At 40.7% G+C, this 19,381-nt stretch overlaps 1 protein-coding gene across 1 annotated transcript in view; it reads left to right on the top strand.

Moving 5' to 3' along the window:
• Positions 1 to 19,381, top strand: part of LIMCH1 (LIM and calponin homology domains 1) — a 182,002-nt gene that overhangs the window by 46,778 nt on the left and 115,843 nt on the right. The window lies entirely within an intron of this gene.

Here is a 19,381-nt window from a genome sequence, read left to right on the forward strand (position 1 = left end):
GCAAGAAATTTTAGCTCTTAACTGTGGAGAAAGCTATTTGTTTCTGTAGTTGTAGGGAACTTATCTCCAAGTACTCTGCATTTTCAGAAGGAAGTTACTCATGATGAAGAGCACATTTGAGGAGGTTTAGCATCTGTTTTTACAGAACTGTTAGTCCAAGATCCTTGCATTCCTTTCTCTGTATGTCCTTAATCTGATGGTTGTGAAGAGGTTTTGAGTTTTTCTTATTTATTGTAGAGTGCGCCTCCATAAGTGCTTGTACCTGCAAATCAAATGGCCTGATTTGTGCAGAGTAACTGTATTATGTGAGAGACTGGTCCAGAAAAATAATTAGAAGTTAAAAGCTGGGACATGCATTGTTTTGTAGAACACTAAACTAATTAAATAGCTAACCTCAAAGATAACATTAAAAAAATACTCAAATGTCCCCATGCAAAGAGAGGTTGAAAACCCTGGCCATGTGGCTGGGTTTGTATAAGTCAATTGGTATGTTCAGATTTTTGTTTATGCCAAGTAGCTCATAGCTGAGCTGCAAACTGGGCCCAGATGCCTGTGTCTTAGGTGTCGTAACTCCAGGAGGACTTGTTTTGGCAGTAATGTTTGTCCTTCTGCTGACTTCCAGATTTCTTTAGGATTTGCTGATGACCCTCACAGTCAGCCTGGGAGTGGCAGTGAAGTTTTTCCCACCATCTGGTTGTGGCCTTGGGAAAGGGGAACATCAGTGGGAAGCTGGTGGTGGGAGGTGGCGTGACAGGAGCCTCGGGAGGTCTTCAGCAGGGCTCAGGGAGGTGCTGGACTGGTCCAGTGGTGGCTGAGGGAGCTGCTGGGATGCAGGTGCGGGCATCTGGTTTGGGCTTAGAGTGTAAGAGGGAATTCAGTTTTCTGACTTCTGGATCAGATAGCTGCTTTTTTCTCATGCCTTAGTCCTATGAGTGAGTAGGGTATTGGAAGGGGGATAATCTCTCCAAAGCATACGTATACTTGGTATTTGAGAAGTTGCACAGCTGGATGTTTCTAAACTCTTAGTTTTAGAAGAGAGCTCATTTTTGCCCTCTGTCCCAGTAGCAAAAAGACTGAATTTTGAGCCCAGTGGGAGATGTGGACGTTTTCATTGCAGGAAGCACTATTTTAATCTGTATTTCATAGATATGTGTGTTTAACAGGCCTGGCCTTTGGCTGGGTTTTTTTTTCTGGGCTTTTTCTTGAAGAAGAGTTAGATATTTAAAACGTATTGGCTCCTTTCAAAAATAAATTCAGCTCTTAAACAGAGTTTTGACATGAAGCTTTCGCATCTGTTCATTGAATTAAATGAATATTAAAAAATTCCTAGCTAAACCACAGATAGTTACATGTGAAATACTAAAAAGAAAAGCAGCTGAAATGTTTCCAAACACATCTTTAAAATTTAAATTCTACTTTGCAGCTTCCTTCAGAAGCCTTCAGTATAGGTTATGCCTAATGTTCAAAACCAATTAAGTTCTTCATATTTCTTCTATTTGCTACTTGATTTTTTTTTAAGGATTTAATGAAGATAAAAATAGTATTGAACTATTTGAATAGTTTGTCATACTATTATTTAACACAGCTTAGATGTGGCAACTACTGATCCTGACGAGACTGAAGTTTCTGATTTGAGTCAGCTGCCTGCTTTCGTGCATCAGGACCTGTTTAGTCACACAAACGTCGCAGACATGGACGCAAGCTGCAAACAGTTTGTCAGCAGTTGTAACCTCATGGTTTCACTAATGTGTATAGATACTTTGCAGACGAAAGTCTTGGAAGGGGCTAGGGAACTGTTGCCCTTTTGCTTTCCACTTCCTCCCCTTTCTCACACCCTTCAGCCTTTATGCTGGGAGGCTCTGCCAGTATTTCTCAGCTCCCTCCTACTCTCTGGGGTTGCAGTCAGCATAAGAGCTGGCAGGTTTAGTGCTGATGTTTGGGTTTTGGTCTTTTTTCTTTTTTTTTTTTTTTTTTTCCTTGAGCTAATTACGAACAGCCTCATTACTATCTTGTTCTGCATCTATATCAAATGTGTTTGTGGGTTTTTTTATTCAGAAAGGTAGTTTCAGAGTCCCTTTCTAAGTGCCGCTCTCCCAGCATTAAGGTGACTGAGCAGAGATTCAGTTGTGCTGTATTCCTGAGAATTTGGAAATAGTCCTGACTTCTAAAGTATGGGAAAATTATTTTAGTGGTATTTGTTTATGCTAATACTGTAGTCAGCACACGCCTTGTTTTGTTTACTAAGTATCTTCTGAGGACTGCAGACTCTGTTTGTTTTGATTGCGAGACATGTAAGTGTTGGTCCCTGGGAGACTGCTCTGTGAATTTGCAAACTGATAAAACCTGTAAAATGTATTAGCTGGAGAGATCATCTCATCTGTTAAATTGTTGGTTGTATTTAGCTGTTGAATGAATGCAAATCAACAATATGAAGATGTTAAAGCCTTTTATGCAGATGGATATAAAAATTCTAGATTGTAGATAGATTTAAAAGTGATTTTTATGCATAAGGCCATGAAGTTGTGCAAGATCTAGGAATGACTTGGAGAAAACCAGCTGTTTATAATAGAATTGATATAATCAGGAAAACCTTTGATTTTTTTTCCCATCTGGTCACTCCTGTTACTACAAGGGGAAGGAACAAAGTGGTTTGTTTATTTTAGGGCACTTGAAAGAAGCAGCAAATCTCAACCTTCTTGCCCTGCGTGGGAATTACTAGCTGCAGATGGTCGCACCTTCTTTAATTCTCTTACAGAAATGGTCTGCAAATAGCTGAAACGGTTAAGACACAGTTAGTTCCCTGTTGGGAACTGAATGCCTTAGTTTTCACTAATCTTAATAGAAATTGGGATGATTGTTACTACACTGGGATCAAATACCACATGCCTAACTGAAAATGAATGAGAAACAAAACTGGAAGGTCAAGGGATGTTGAAGTAGACATTAGTTTCCTCTTCTGAGTGGAAATATGTATTTTCTATTCTTATCTTAGAAAACTGGATAAACTAGAGGAAATGTGCTACTGTGACTATAACAGCAAGAGTGAGATGATCAAAAATTGTAAGATGGGTAGTACTTGGGTGGCAGTAGCAAACCAGAGAGGTTTGAAGAGGGTCACAGCAATGTCAGTGAAGATAAAAGGATCATGAGCTAGTATTAGGAATAGACTGACATAAACTTAGCATGTTCACTTTTAGTTTTATCTCCTCCACACAGTATTGTGACAGCTCACCTAAATGCATCAGCTTGGATTTCTGTTGTTTCTGTTAGTTGCGTTTTTCCTTATTATCCACATGTGGTTTGTTTCATTAAAATAAATAATGAGTTATGAATGTTGTGTGATCATGTGGGTCACCGACTTCCCCTGGACAAGTCTTTAAAAAGACCTTGCCTTTCATCTTAGCAAGCACTTGCTCAGCTTCGCAAGGGTTATCTTGCAAATTGTTATAGAAGACACAAATGACAGATTTGGGCATCTAGATGTAGTGGCCTGCTTCTGCTTATAAGGTCTGCAGAAGACATCACCATCTGTTGGTGGTGTAGCAAGAGGCAGCGTATTAGTATCAAACATGCAAATTAAATAACTACTTTTTAATTTTGGCTTTAGACAGGGCCATTCCATCTTCCCCTGCTATTCAAAGCCAAGAAGAATGCCACTAAAATGCAAAACTGTGTGGTAATTTAATCTGAGCTTGTATCTACAGAATCCTGCTTCAATTCCTCTAATAAGTGGCCAAAAGTGGTCCTATTGTACAGGGTTAAGCTGGAGAGAAGCGGGGAGAAAATGGCATGCCTGAATCATGGAGAGGATGTGGTTTTGTGGAGCAGCTCAAGAGGCAGTTCAGACCTAGGCGGAAGGGTACTAAACTGTATTCAAAACCCAGCTTCAATTGTCTAAGTGTTCATTTGCATTTGCTGTCTGGTTTAAATTGTAAACCCTGCTATGTAAAAACTTTGTTTTTAAGCAACGTATCTGGTTTTAACCCAGTAACCAAAGACCACAAAGTAACTTAACTTTTATTAGTCTTGGAGAAAATTCTAGTGCTTGCTGGCTTGTGGTTTGGATGCAAACCATAAAAAATAGTATTATTTTTTCTGATGTTGGATGTTTTTTCAATAGACATCCAATTTTGTTCCATTATATAATGATTCTTCAGACAGGCAGTAAGAAGGTACAATTAACTCTTGAGACATGGTTTATTTAACTTGATAATTTTGTACTGATGCAAATGCCTTTGCATTATATGGTGTCAGCTCATCAAGATAAAAATGAAGTAACTAGAACGAGTGTTTGTGAGGCCTCCTCCTGTGATCCTAGAGTTTGGATGAACTTGGGGTTTCTAATTTTTGGAGACTGCAGCTGTGCTTTTCCATAGGAGTTAACCTGCATCAAAAGGACTTCCGTGTAGCTGCTAACGGATGAAGTACTTTCAGTCTGCAACTTCATTTTTATCCTCACTTGTCTTCTCTTATTTTTACCCAAGTCAAACTCTGAGGAAGCAGAGAAAATTCATGTACAGACTTAATCTGAAAGTGATATGCACAAGATGTATGGGATGCAACACTATGCAATTAAGGCACCTAGCACTGCTTGCCCTTCACTTCCTTCTGCCCCCTTGCCTCCACCATCCACCAGGTGTTGAGGCAGCATCTCTTTTAACATCCCTTTATTAAATTCCTTTGTACCCACAGAAGTGTTTGTCGTACTAAACATTTGTATGTCTAGTCATGTGTGACTTAATAAAAATAAAATTTTGTTGCTGAGGGGTAAGAAACACTGGTGTTTTGAAAGGTAGAGTGTGATGAGTATCACTTCAAGCTAATTGGGAGAAAATTTCTAGCATTTTTTTAAAATCTGGAGTCAGAGTGCAGAGTATGCAAAACTACAGAAGTGCTGGACTTAAAATTATTTAGCCAATCTTTGCAGTTGTATGGTAAAAACAGATGGTTAGAGAGTGTGCTTTTATTCCTGGTTTGGCTAAAACCAGGCAGCTCATACTCAGATACCTGCTGCCTCTCGTCATGTACAAAACCAGCAGCGGTAGGATTGATACTAGAAGAAAAATAAGCTTTAACACAGATTAACTGGCATAGCTAAATCAAGTGGTGGTTGCAAATGTATCGGTAGATCAGTCTTGCCAAAATAGTATTGGTTTTCCAGCAGCCTCTCCAACTCCCTATAAACCTCTTCATACTCTGCTGAGCAGCCTGCCCTTAGTCACAGAGTGAAATATTAGGAAGCATATTCAGCAACTGGACTGACTGTTAAGATGCAACTGTCCAAATTTCCGTGAGGTGTCAGCTGATGCTTTTGTAGCCAATAAACCTGTGTTGGTTGCTCTCTTGTGTTTTTCCTTTTGCCCTCTCATGGGAAGTCTTAAAAAATTGCCCTTAATTCCAGACAACAGATTGTTATCACACAGCTGCTCCTCGTAGCTTGCCATAGGTAACTGCTTCTTCCAGCCTAAGCTGGGCAATATTTAGCATGAGAGGTTTAGAATTTGCACCTATTAGAGTCAGCTGATTGCAAGAGACACTTCTAATTTTAGCCAGGGAGAAAGCAGCTTTGGGTTCTTCCTGAGCTTTCCCTTTTAAAAGATCAAGGAGGTTATCATCTTAAGTTTTAATATGGCTTTGATGCACTTGCAGTCAGTCAGGATTGAAAAACACTATGGGAACGTGAACCTGGCACAAAGCTCCTGCTGTTACGCAGACACCTTTTCACATTAAAAAACAAGAGGGGAGAAATACAGTTTCCTATCAGTGAATGCCTTCTCAAAAGATTGTTGTGTGGTGTTGTCTAAAAAATTTTGGTTGATACACAGAATATCTGTGTATTTAAATAGGTTGTAGTGGGGTTTTGTGGGGGATGGGGGGGTTGTTGTGTTTGGGTTTTTTGAGTTTTTCCCGCTCCATGTTGTCTATACTTCTGCTTGTAGCTTTGACAGGTATTCCTTTTCTGATAGTTCTGGTTAATTTTCCTATTTGTAAGACAGTAGTGCTCTTCCACAGTTGCAAGTATAATATTGATGAGCACCACGTAACATTGTCAATACTATGTGCTATTTAATAGGAAGGGAGAAAGTTGTTGATGATATTTGCCTTTAATTTCTCATCTACCATTTGAATAATGTGTAAAATTTGAAAACTTTTAAAAGTAATTTAAAGAAACTTTCCCTTTTTATGTACTTGTATATTTAACTAATGACTAGTTTCAAGATCTCTGGAATTTTTTATTGATTTCAGATTTGAAGAAGGTTGCTTAATGTACATGAGTGTCAGGAAGTACATGGAAAACCAATGTGCTGATAGTGAGAGGAAAAAGCATAATTGATTGAAGTTCTCTTTGACAGCTGAAAGTTGTGAATTGAACAGCTAATTCTGAAAAGCGCTTTGCAATCTAATGCTGGTAACCTTGAAAATAATATTTAAATATATTGAGTCCTGCCAGTGCTTCATGTTTAATGTAGCATTTCAGTTGTCCTGTTGGCATGAGTGAGGTACTCTGGATTGGTCATTGTGAGGGAAGCATGAAACTGTTCGTGGGACAGGTCTGATTCTGCTGGGGAAGCGGCCAGCTCAAAAGATTTCTTGGAATTGTAGAAATGTAGCAAATGTTTTGAAGCTTGCAGTTCTTATTGTTTAGATTGGAAATGATAAGCGTGTTTTTAATAGGCTCCTTTTCCACTATTAAAGCATTACAGTGAAATAATTACATTCCTTTCAGTCCATTTTAGACCTTACATGGTTTCCACTAACACTAAAAATAAAAGCAACAGCAATTAAAATAGTTGTTGGGTTTTTGTCTCTCTTCAGGTATTTATTTACTTCAAGGCTAAATTGACAAATTTTGTTGAAGGCAGATTTCTTATATTCATCTGTCTGGATTTGAAACAGATAGTTAATCTAATTGTCACCAGTATTATTCACACAGAAATAGACACGGAGGAGAATGAGTGCTAGTGCAGCTTATCGATTCGATAATGAGTGGTGATTCATTCTGTGCCTTGGTCCTTGGTCAGGTCTGTCATGGCTTCAGAGCTGGTGCTTTTGGAGCTGTTGCTGCTGGTGTGCTGCATAATGGATGAGCCTGAGCTGATGGAGGCAGCAGGTGCTCTAGCCACAGAAAAGAGCAGTGTTTGTTATTGTTGTAAGCACCATCAATCCTCCTCCCTTTCTCCCTGTTCTCTGTCCTCCAAACAAAGGCTCCCTGTATCTGCAGCAGCAGGGGAGAAGATAGCAACAACTTACACTGTGAAACATTGCTGTTTTCTGTCTCAAGGGCAACCTTGTAAATAAGTTTTGATTTGATGTTCTGGATCTGTAAGTGGTGTGTTTATCATTGCAGGGGACAAAATACTGATTAATGAATTCCTTTTAGCAGAAGACTCTATTGGTACCTATGTGTAACTGCCCTATTCCAGCTAAATTGGGTGAATGAAAAATGGCTTTCAGTACTAGTACCGATGATGCACTCCACGATCCCTAGTTCCTATGGGAGCAATCTGCTGAAAGATAGATCTAAACATTCTTTAGTTAAGAGAAAATGTGATTTGGGGAGATTGGGAGGAAGAGGGGAGAGAAGTAAATAGTGAAGAAGGTGGAAAAAAGAATAGGAGGTTCTTTTTCTTAGTTTTGTTTAAGCTGGTGGCTGTTCTTGGAAGTGCCTTTTCAAGAGCAGCCTGTGATTTGAAATCTTAGAGAAGTACTTTCTGTTTAAAGGCAGTCAAATCTAGCGACATATCACATCCCTTTGCTCCAAAAAGTCAGTTGATTTTTAGCTATTCTGAAATGTTTCTATTGTCTGGAGCATTAATGGCAGCCACTGTTTCCTTCTGTGGAGCTACTTCCTATCCTTCAGGCTTTGGGACACTGGAGGCATGGAGCAGAGTGGGGGAGAACAGAAAACCAGTTCGTTCCAGTAAAGGCTGCAGTAGGCTTTCTATCTGCTTGTAAAGTTGTCATGATTTGGAGAGAAATAGCTGTTCTGTTTCATCATACCTTCCTATTTCTCTTCTATTTTTGTTTCTTCCCTTATGGCAGCTTTGTCTTTGTGGATGTGTCATGGTTTAACCCCAGCCAGCAGCCAAGCACCATGCAGCCGCTGGCTCACTCCACCCTCCCACCCCGGCAGGATGGGCAGAAGAGAATTGGAAGGGAAAAAATGAGAAGATTCATGGGTTGAGATAAGAACAGGTTGCTAATTGAAATAAAAAATTTAATAATAATTTCCTTTTCATTACAATCTATTAACGGAGAGAGGAATAAAAGCCATGAAAGAAACTAAACCAGTTGCTTGCTGCTAACAGACCAATAGCCAACCAGTCCCTGAGCAGTGGCCCCCTGGCCAGCCTTCTCCCAGCTGAGCATGACATCATATGGCATGGAATATCCTTTTGGTCAGCTGTGCCCCCTCGCAGCTTTTTGCGCACCCCTAGCCTGCTCCGTGGTGGGGTGGGGTGAGAAACAGAAAAGGCCTTGACTCTGTGTAAGCACCGCTCAGCAATAATGAAAACATCCCTGTGTTATCAACACTGTTCCCAGCACAAGTCCAAAACAGCCCCATACCAGCTACTGTGAAGAGAATTAACTCTACCCCAGCCAAAACCAGCACATTCTCCATCCCTTATTCCATATAATTTACGCAATGCTCGGGTCCCACACTATCCAATACAACCTCGTTAACCGCCACTCCCCCTTCCCATTCTTTGATACAGTACACAGGTATCATTCCCTTAGTCTATGGACCACCCCTGTAAAATGTCCACAAACTGTCCATTGAGTTCACTGGGCTCTATCTGTTGTGATGGTCACTCAGGACAGGAGAGGTGGCGTGTCATGTGGAGTTACTGGGCACCAAAGCCAGCTCAGGTCTGGTTACTGCTGCACTTCTTATAACTATACTGCTTCTTACAAGGCCTGTCCTCCATTGATTCAGGTGGTTCCTGCTATAGTAACTCCTGTAACATGCAACTCAAATCATGGGTTACAACAATTTAATGGTATATGCATTGCGATCTCCACCTCTGGTCCCTTTGGGCCAGGTTATAGGGTTTAACATTCCAATGGACTCCTCCCCTTGCTTCTAGCTCTGCTAGCAACAAGAGGTTCCTGCCATAGTAATTTCCATAACATGCAACTCAAATCATGGATTATTTACCCCCAGGATTAAATTCCCTTGAGGTACTCATTGGACTCCCCCATCCATCTGCATTACCCACCAAATGCACCCAGGTCCTTGAGCAAAAACAATCCCACAAATAGGTTTACCCTTTCCTGAGGAAGGAGTGACCCAGGCTGGTTTTCCCAACAAATTCCTTATACATACTATGGGGATATTACCTCCTTCCACAGTGTGCAGGGGTTTTGGTTGGACAGGGCCAGGTCAGCTGCTAGATATAACATATCCCCACACCAGCTTCTCCTGAAAAGAATTAACTCTACCCCAGCCAAAACCAGCACAGTCTGTTAATCCTCTCTAGTTCTCATGCAAGATGTGAGAAGAAATGGGCTTTTCCATTGCCTTGAGATGGGTAAAGTGAATCAGTGCTGTTGAGAACCAGTAACTGTTGTGGATTGCAGGGGTGTTACCATTTCTACTGGTATCTGGAGGTCTGGAGTACCTGGCGGCAGAGATGGTGTTTGCAGAGCAAGCTTTCTGTTTGCTTGTTCTGTTTCTTGCTCCTTGGTCAGGTTTGTCATGACTTCAGAACTTCTGGAGCTACTGCTGTGAGTGTGCAGCATAATGCTGTAGGTACCTTGTCTCCTGGAGGGACCCCTTGCACATACGTCATAGGTTACGTCCGCTCATTGCCTTTCATCATGGATGAATTTTGGACCCACGTTGTGGCCTGTTGTTTCCCGTCCTGTCTCCGGCTGTGTCTCCTCTTGCTCCTGAGTGGACTCCCTAGACAGGCCCCAGCCATACCTGATGCCCTGGATGGCCTTGTTACCAGTATCAGACTTCACCTGTCAGTTCGTGCCCTGTGCAAGTGTGTCCCATTGCTGAGGACACAGCCTGTGCTGGGGCTACCCCCATCTCCTGGCTCGCCTGCCCTTAGGGAGCAGATTGTCCTTGCTGCTCCCTGACAGCGCTTACAGATACTGCTCCTCCCTTGTTTGGTGGCCAAATGGTGTTTAAAAACGAGTTTAGCTGAAAAGCATTCAGAGTGAATGCTTTTCCTTAACTGTCTCCTTAGAGGCAGGAACAAAATAGATCCCCTTCCAAAGAGTTATTAATGAAGACTTCAAAAATGTATGACTGAATTAAGGTTAGCCACCTTTCTGCAGGAAAGTGGATCATTTTTCTTCATTCTGTGATTTTTGAAATGCACTTTTTTTCCTGTTTAGGAGCTGGTAGTTCTGCAAAGCTGTGGCACGCGACTCTGTTCCAGCTGGAGGAAGTGCCAAATGATGGTCCAAAGTTAAAGGGAACATCCAAGGAGCTCAGATTGCTCTCAGAAGTGTTGGGTTTTTACCTCTTTCCTTTTTATTTGAATAGAACAAAGTTTTGCAGGGCTATATTGACAGTAGATAGAATTATGCTTTTCAGTGGTGTCTGTATGAAGTGACTTACTCCCCACAGTCAGTCTCCTGCTTTGCTTGCTCTGGGCTTCCAGGCTTATTGCCTGGAGAGCCAAGTCTTAAAATGCCTTGCTGAGATATACTTTTATATATATATATATATATATATATATATATATTATCTATTTAAATTCTACAAACTGTAAATGGGACACTTTACATATGGACTTGTCTCGATATGACTTGATGACATTACATTTAAAAGCTTCAAGGTAGACTGGTGCCTAGTGATGCTCATCATTGGCATTTCAGAGGCTCCACTGAGACCTAAAGACAGTGTCATCTTTAAATGGCTGGTTAAATTCAGTAATGGTTAGCTCAGGTGAACACCTAATTTCTTCAAAAAGGGAAGCTGATGTCTCCTAGCAGACATGTTTCATTACAAAAGCTCAGTAACAGTACTGAGCTTTGGTAGTCTCTCTGTTGACAAGCTGAAGTGCTTCTAGTGTTGGGCCTCTCTGACTTGGAGCTGCTTCTGTGTTTGTATTCCTCACTTTGTCCAGCTTTAAATGTGTGCAGTTTTAAAGTTGTCTGCCAAGATGCACGTTCCTGGTTAAAAACAATGCGCTGGTGTCAAAAATTTGCTTGTCCAAGAAGTAGCGCAGTGGTCTTGTAAAACACAAATGCAGCAATAATGTAAAAGCGGTTAGAGCAGTGTAAAGTGGGGATTAACAAATCTAGATACTGCAGTGATCCCATCATCTCCTGCAGAGCTGTTGATCTCTTCATTGCTTTGAGGGTGAGACAAGATGTGAGGCTCAATGAGGAAGGAGTCAGTTGCCGGTGTTCTGCTCTGCCTTTGCAGCTGTAATTAGTTGACAGAGGTTTAAACACTTTTGATTAAGGACTGTCTAAACTTTCTAAATCTGGAAGAGAGAAAATAGAGGGGTTTATTAGCAGATGCTTCAGTTTCAACATGTAGATGATGCAATGCAGCATATATTTTGGAGGAGCAGTTTTTCAAGACCGTGGAATACTGCAACTAGAAAAAGGAGTTAAAGGGTAAAACAATGTCTATTCTAATTCTTGGCTCTTTTAGAGATGGCCAGAAACCCAACGTCCTGTTTTACTCAGTAGTTGCTAGTGTAATCAACCTCAGGCAAAGGAAAAAATTTCTCCTGGCCTTTGCTAAAAAATCTTTGGCTTGGTGATAAAATCTGTTGGTCTGACAGCTCCTCCGAGTTCAGTACCCAGAACTTGAGTTAATGCCCTCCATCAGCACTGATTCCAGCTTCAAGAAGGATCACATTAGAGAAATAATAAGGGCTAAATCAATAGTTACTACTTTTGAGGGTAGTTCCCTGTATACGCTTTTTATTCTGCATACAACTGAAAAGGAAGAATAGAAGTCAGTGCAGGTGCTTGTCTGTCCATGGCAAGCCCTGGGAAATCACACTAAAGAGGTTGGAAAATCCATAATAACTTTAATCAGCCTTTCATTTTTCAATGAGCAGGCTGCTTGTGTAGCTTGGTTGGGTAAGAAAATAAGACCTTGGGAAAAGGTGTTCATGATAGCTAGTAGTATTAATCATCTGCTCCTCTTCCCTTCAAAAGTGCAGGAACTGCCATTAAGTACTGGTTAACCCTGAACTGGGATAGGTTGTGCAGTAGTAAAAAGAGTATCTGAACAGGATGCTTTCTCCAGATGGCATAGAGGAGTGAGACCAGGCTCTCCAGATGGCCAGGACTGGACTGAATGAGGGCCTCAGACAGAGGAGTTGCATTGTGCACTCTTGTCTTCTGGTGTGTTATACTTGTTGGCTCCACATCGTACATGCTAATCGTGATCTTTGCTCCTCTGACCATCTGCATGGGGTCTTGTTTTTACAGAAAAGAGTACAGAGCTAAAGAATATATCATTATGATAAGGTGTAGCTTCCATCAAATAAAAGTTATTTTCCTGAAATAATGCTTCATTCCTTCTCTTTAGTCAAGAAGGAGGATGAACACTTGACTGATAAATCTATGGCAGGAGCCTACAAACCCCCCACCCCCTTAAATTCACATTAAAATTAACAAAGAGATGATGGATCCCACCGTACAGGAAAGTTTTTCTTATAGAGACCTTATTTTTTCTTTCCTTTTTTTTCTTGTTTTAAAAATAAAAAGACCCCCAAACGGAACCACTGATTAAAACCAGATATCCTAGGGTGTTCTGTCATGTCTGTCATCTGGTATCTAATTTTGATAATACTGCTTGAAGTGCAGATAAGAATCTAGTTACCCATAGAACAATGATGCAGTACCAATTTACTGACTGTCAAATACAAATCTGATGTAACAGATGACCTGCTGCTAGGTGAAGCTTTCAGGGCTTGTGCTGCAGCCAAGAGAAGTCTAATGACGGAAGTTGCTTTCAAGTTCTCTCTTGCTGCTCTTTGCTCCTTTTCCACAAAACGTTTTCTGCCCCACCCCACCCCAAAGGGAAGGCTGTAACATTTGGCAATGCAACTGGGAATGTATACAAACAGCATTAGGGAGGGGAGATGAAAAAGGAGACTGATTTTACTCTATCATGAAATTTTAACACTCCTTAGCAGCTTGCCAGCCAAGTGGGATTATACTACCAGATGTCCTGGCAGAAATTTGCACAGCTCTGCAAGATCATAAATCCAAACAACGTATGGCAGCCCTGCATGTATGATACTACTGTTAGCAATGCAGAATTTCAGCCTGGAAAGCTCTGGTGATGGGCAGGATTAGTAAGGACAAAACCTTCCCAGATTTAGCTTTAAAGCCTTAGGTAGGTAATAGCTGCTGATGGCAGTGGTATGTTAACGGGGAAAGGAGGAATATAGCGATGTCTGTGCTTTATCAGCAGCAATAAGCCTCATTTGCTTGCAGTTGTCTTCTCTCATCATAACTTGGCCTTTCAGCAGGCAGAATTGTAGTGCAGCTGCTCAGAGGCTGATCTCTTCTCTCTGTTGGTATATACAAAAACATGGAGGAGGTGTTGTCAAAGACCTGCTAAACTCAAGGCCTGAATCTAGTGTTGCTCTGTAGCAGTTCAGAGTTGGCTTGTGGTCTTGGGTCTAAGTGCAGCTCTGTTATCTTCATCTTGGTAAATTCTTGTTTTATAGGAAGAACAAGGATGGTCAAGAGAGCTGAAGTGGAAATTTCTGTCAGGTGGTGCATTTGTTTTACTCTTCTTTCTGCATTTCTTCTGTCATGTTTCCGAAACGGAGTAGTAACTGAACCTGTTCTTTTAGTTTACACATAAATCGTAAATGCATGGGTCCGTTCATAGGTTCGTGTCCTCATTAGACTATGCAAAGGACCTGAAAAAACCACCAGGTGCTGTGGTTTTTTAGTTGTTGCTCCCTTCATGGAAAAGAAAAGGCACTGACTAGCATCCTGTAGTAAAGAAATCATTGCTTTAGTGAGGATTTAGAATTGGATCTACCCAAAGGGGTTGGGAGTATGTTTTTATTAGTGGGTATGATTCTTCCATGCTGTATTTTGACACCAAACTGTCAGCTAACCCAGCGTGAAAGAAGAGAATTCAAAGCAAATGGAAGAGAATATGCTATCCCCTATTTTATTCAGTTGTTGCTAGAAAAAATTCCTATGATGTTATACTTGTTGGCTATGAAGTGTGAAAAAATGTTTAGCCTGGTTGGGTAAGAAAATAAGACCTTGGGAAAAGGTGTTAATGATAGCTAGTAGTATTAGTCATCTGCTCCTCTTCCCTTCAAAGGTTGGCTATGAAGTGTAAAAAAGAGGAAGTCAACTCTCTGGCTCTTTAAAGAATAATATAAGGGTGAATAGCCAAAGGAAGAGAAAAGAGGGGACTTCAGCACAGCTAGTTATCTTTGCAAATTGCAGTTAAGTGACCAGAAAGTGAAAGATCTAAAAATAAATACTGTTCTTTCTTTGCAGATTAATCTTGCTACCCAAGTGTGAAATCTCCTCCTTCCTCCCATGCATTCTTTAAATTTTCAAATTCCATACCACAGAATTTCAGGTGGTTCATTGCTGGCCACTTTAGTCATTGTGAGCTCACGCTCCTTTTGTCCTTGAAAGCAGAAATACTAAAGATAGTTGTTTGCCCTTTTACTGATTTCGGTAGTAAATTGCCTCAATACGATAATGCCTTGGAAAGCTTTGTTGCCATCATTCAGCTTTCCTGGGAGACAGGTATGATTCATCCAGTTTTCAGATTTGTCTACTAAATGAACAAGCTTCCTAATATTAGTAATAAAGCTGTTCAGGACTGGCTTATATTGCTGTGATTTTAGCAATTTAAATCCCTATGCTGTGGAGGAAGAGAGATGATACATTGTGTCTACTTTGCAGACAGAGCAAAGCATTGCATGTACAATACGTGGCAGAACCAGGAACCGGCGAAGGGTCCCCAAGTCCTGTTGCGCTGCCTTGGCAGTGTGGTGCAATGCTGGTCTGCAAATGTAAAGCTGGCTTTAAATGTGTCAGCGTTGTTTAGTTCAGAAGTCTTGGTTGCCTTTGCTACATGAAAAAGAAGTTGAATTTGCATATTCATATTATTAGCTCAAATATGTCAGAAATGGGGAATTAGGAATTAATTACTCTAGAGGTGCCCAGTCCTGATGCCCTGACTGTCCTGCTGCTTTTGGTGGTTTGTGTTCCTAGCTGCTTATATGATCCAATGCTTTCTATTTACATTCCTGTGATTATGACAGTTTAAGCCTTACTTTTACACCTCCCTGAAGTAAAAGCAGTATGCTTTCTAGTTAACGAGCATGATGGGCTTTTTCTCATTTAAGTAAAAAATTACATAGGGGAAAATAGTGGTTACACAAAATGGAAATGCAGCATACACATGTACAAAGAAATGAACAGCCTACCAAACTTTTTGAAAATCTTTCTTTCCTTGCTGTCATGCTTCAGAAGCTCTCCAAAATGTGTAATGAGTAACAAAGACCTCTCCCTGCTGTGTTTATATTTTTTTTTCACCACTTTACATGCTATTTTCAGATGTGCACATAGAAAATTAAGCTAACCATTTGCAAAGTGTTATCCCTGATGACCTAGTGTTTATTCAACTACTTATATCTTGTTGGCTGAGATAAATTTCACCTGAGGCCAGCATCTGCTCCCTAATTTGTCACCTTTTCTTTTTCAAGCCCTTAAGCTGTTTTGACACCAGAGGCTTTGCAAGCTCCATCTCAGGAAGCACCAGCAGCAATACAAAATGCAAGGAAAACAATGTGAACTGAAGCTTAGTGAAAATAGAGTTGTGTAATATGGCACTGGTTAGTAGCTGGATGACAGCCATCCTTGATGACATAAATTTAGTGGCATGCATAACTGCACAGAACAAAGGAGTTAATCAGCAACAATACTGTATACAAGAAGTGTTACTGTGTGCAAATACATATTAAAGTTTTTGCCATAAGCTTGTGATAGAGAGGCAGTGTGCTGTGGTTTAGTCTCCTAATATTCCTTTTGGAAAAACTTTTATTATTCATTTTAGGTTCATTTTCTGGGTTGTTAAGTGGCAATGAAACCGAGAAACACGTCAGGCAGTCAAATGATTGCCGTGGTTGAAGATGCTTGAGCTTTTTACAGAGAAGAAAACATCATCCAGATGATGAATAAAACCAACTCCTCCTCACATAAATGAAGCACGAGAATAAATTATATTGTTTCACTTATCTATTTTTAATTTACAGTATGATATGGAAAGGCAACTGTATTTCCTCTCAGCTTTATAGAACTTACTAAAGAAGCAGGAGGCTTTTTTAGTAATCATTAGCAGGATACAGCTTGTGTTTTGGCTTTAAGGTGCTTTGTTCTAACTTTGGTATGCCTGCACTGCAGAGTTGCAGGAGTGAATAGGGAGCTCTTCCATGTATTCTACTTCCTCCCGTACTGCCTACGCGTGCTGCTGGTCTGTACCAGTGGCGTGGGGGTGACACTGGGTATTGAAAGCATGTAAGACGTGGTGGTCTAGAGAGGGCCTTGCAAAGAAAGGCCAGGCCTCAATGTTCCCTCAGTTAGCATCTTCATTGGGTTTTGGTGTTGCTTCTTTTTTTTTTCCTTCCTGTAGGCAGTAGTCCAAGATTCAGACTACCTTGCATTTGTCCATGACTGTTTTTGTGCAAGTTGAGTTCTGAACACCAGTTCTCTGTAGTGTGAAACCTGATGGGCTAAAGCATCTGTTCCCCCATTTCCCAGTTTTCTGTACCTGGATGCAGATGTATAGTTTTTTGTTGTCCAGTAAAGTCCAGTAGAAGCACTGTAGATGCTGCCCTCTAGTTCTTGTAAGTCAGTGTTTTCAGAGTTTCATCCAGCAGTAAAACTGGAAGATTTTTCCAGAGATGGAAGAGGATAAGCTAGGAGGAAGAGACCAGTGCTTAGGTTAATAATGTGAACACAGCCCTGTAATGCATGCAACCATTTGGTGACACTATGGCTAATGCACGTGTTTTCCTTTTTAAGTGGGTTTGGGCAAACTTTAGTCTGCACTTGACTATGTGAGACTGTCTGCAAATATGAGAGTGCCGATCCTTTTGCTTCAAGTCACTTTAAATCTTTGCTCCTCCTGCTCTCCCACGTGCTGAGCAAAGGTTATCTCAGCAGTGTGTAGGAGGCTGGCCTGTGGGCCTGCAGTAGTTGTTCCTGAGGGTACAGCCCAAAGTGGCCTCCTCAGAGCAGGGGTGTATGTGTGTGTGTGCACGCATATGAGTATGTGTGTGCATATGCCAAGAAACTGAGCTCTTAATATCCTCTGGAAAAGGTGGACCCATCTTCTTGCTCCTCTCACTCCCCTTTTGGTTTTATCTTTGTCATTTATAATGTCATCTTCATGCTTATTTTTAGTTTCTAGCCTTTCTCTGTTGAACTCTTCTTAGATTTTAATTGGCTAAATCAGGAGACTTGTAGCTGATTAACGTTTCCCCTCTGCAGCTGGATCATCTAGAATACGCATAAACCTTTCCATGCCTCATTTACTTCCAGTTCCTTTTCAAACAGACATGCACTGTTCCTCACCTTCCTGCCTTTCCTCATCTGCTGTCAGTTTCTGTTGTACCTCTCGCTGGATGAATTGTTGTTCCAGCTGTGCTTTGGCATTTCATGATTTTATTCGTGCAACCAGAAATTATGTGTAAAGCTTCCTTACATCAGCAGTAATGACAGCGATACTCAGGTGACAGCTGTTGCCAGGTAGATTCTTACCTGAATTGTGTTAACAGTTTCTACTGTTGAATTGGTGAATTGAAGGTGTTCAACAATCACATAAAAAGATTGACTTCCATACCTGGAACATTTGATGTTGAGGAGTGAAATAAGATAACTATCTTTTATTTTCTTTTTTTTTCCTCCCCTGCATAGATGAAAAAGCCACTACAAGTCAGGCTGTTACAGAGTAGCTCCTCTTACTCCTTTCTGTACTATACTTTACTCTATGGATGAAATAAAGCTCAGTTTTGATGTGCTTTGTCTGTTGTTCATCCCAAATGCTAATGATTTTATTGTTATGATTTCCCTCTCTCCCTGCAGATCAAGATTAGAGATGATTTACTATGGTGAGAGATAGTTTAAATGATTAGAGGTCATCTACTACTGGCAAATTGCACCTGCTTTCTTCTCAAGTATGAGAGCAACACAGTGCCTTGTTCTTCTTTATGCATATGCATAAAATCTGATTGTCAACTGATGTCTTTATGATACACTTTTCAGAGTATGGGGGTGTTAAAGTTTGCACACTGTCATACCAGTTCTCTGGGAGAAGTTCCTTCACACTGAAAAAAAAGGTTATAGTTAAGTGGAGGATTAGGTTTTAGGCTTTGCATTTGCACTTCAATTCAAAAAAAGTGTTCTGTAAGACTGTGCATAGCTATAACCGGCATTTGTGAATCTGGTGCATTCGCTAATCCCGTGGGAAAGTGCCAAACTTGTCAGTTTTTATAAATTGCTGTCTTTATGACAGGAAACTGGGAGGGGAAGGCTCTTGTATCTGAATGGAACAGCAAGGAGAAAATGGGGACATAAGGACAGATGTGTCCCCAAGTCACTGTTCTCTATGGTGGAAGCAACGCCCAGAGCAAGGGGTCTTGCTGAAAGATTGGATTCAAGCCATGAGAACTCTATAAGCATCCGGTAAATGTTTTGGCTGGGTGAGGAGAAGACCTCCTGGAGGACAATTAAAAACTAGGCAGGCTTTTTTTGCATTGTTTTGTTTCTGTTCAGTGCTGTCTAAACATAGCAACTATTTTTATGTATTCGTTGATGGTAATAAAAAGTATTCTTTTCTTTTAACTGAACACGTCATCAGTTAAGAATGATTTGAGGATGAATGGCAAGCTATTGTCAACATGGTAGTGAGTCATAAACAGGGGTTCAGTCATGCTTCTAGCGTCCGGCACCCTCAGGCGAAATTGGGATTCCTAGACAGTTCCTAGATAACCCATCCCTAAGCAGCACAGACTGGCTTAAGAGCTTGTGATGCAGAATGTACCTCCTGGTTCAAGCATCCCTGACAGGACTGTGAGTAGGTCTCTAAACCTTAGCTTCCACTGAGTTTGTATTCACGCTCACAGTTGACTTCATGATCTGAAATATCATTTAATATGACCAGTATTGTGGCATGTGTCTGAAGGGCTATGACTCATGGGAGGGTTTCCAATTGCCTTTGCTTGTTCTAGAAAGGTGATAAAGGCCAAAAGTTCAACCCCGAAAGTACAATATTTTTAACATGGTGGAGAAAAAACAGTAAAAATATATAGTTTGTCTAAATACAGTTGTTTTAAAAATCAAAACACTGAATGATAAAATTTAAAAAAATACTCTGAAGATTACATTATAGTTTTTGGTT

Source organism: Falco naumanni, chromosome 1, assembly GCF_017639655.2.
Source record: "Falco naumanni isolate bFalNau1 chromosome 1, bFalNau1.pat, whole genome shotgun sequence".
Classification (NCBI taxonomy): domain Eukaryota; kingdom Metazoa; phylum Chordata; class Aves; order Falconiformes; family Falconidae; genus Falco; species Falco naumanni.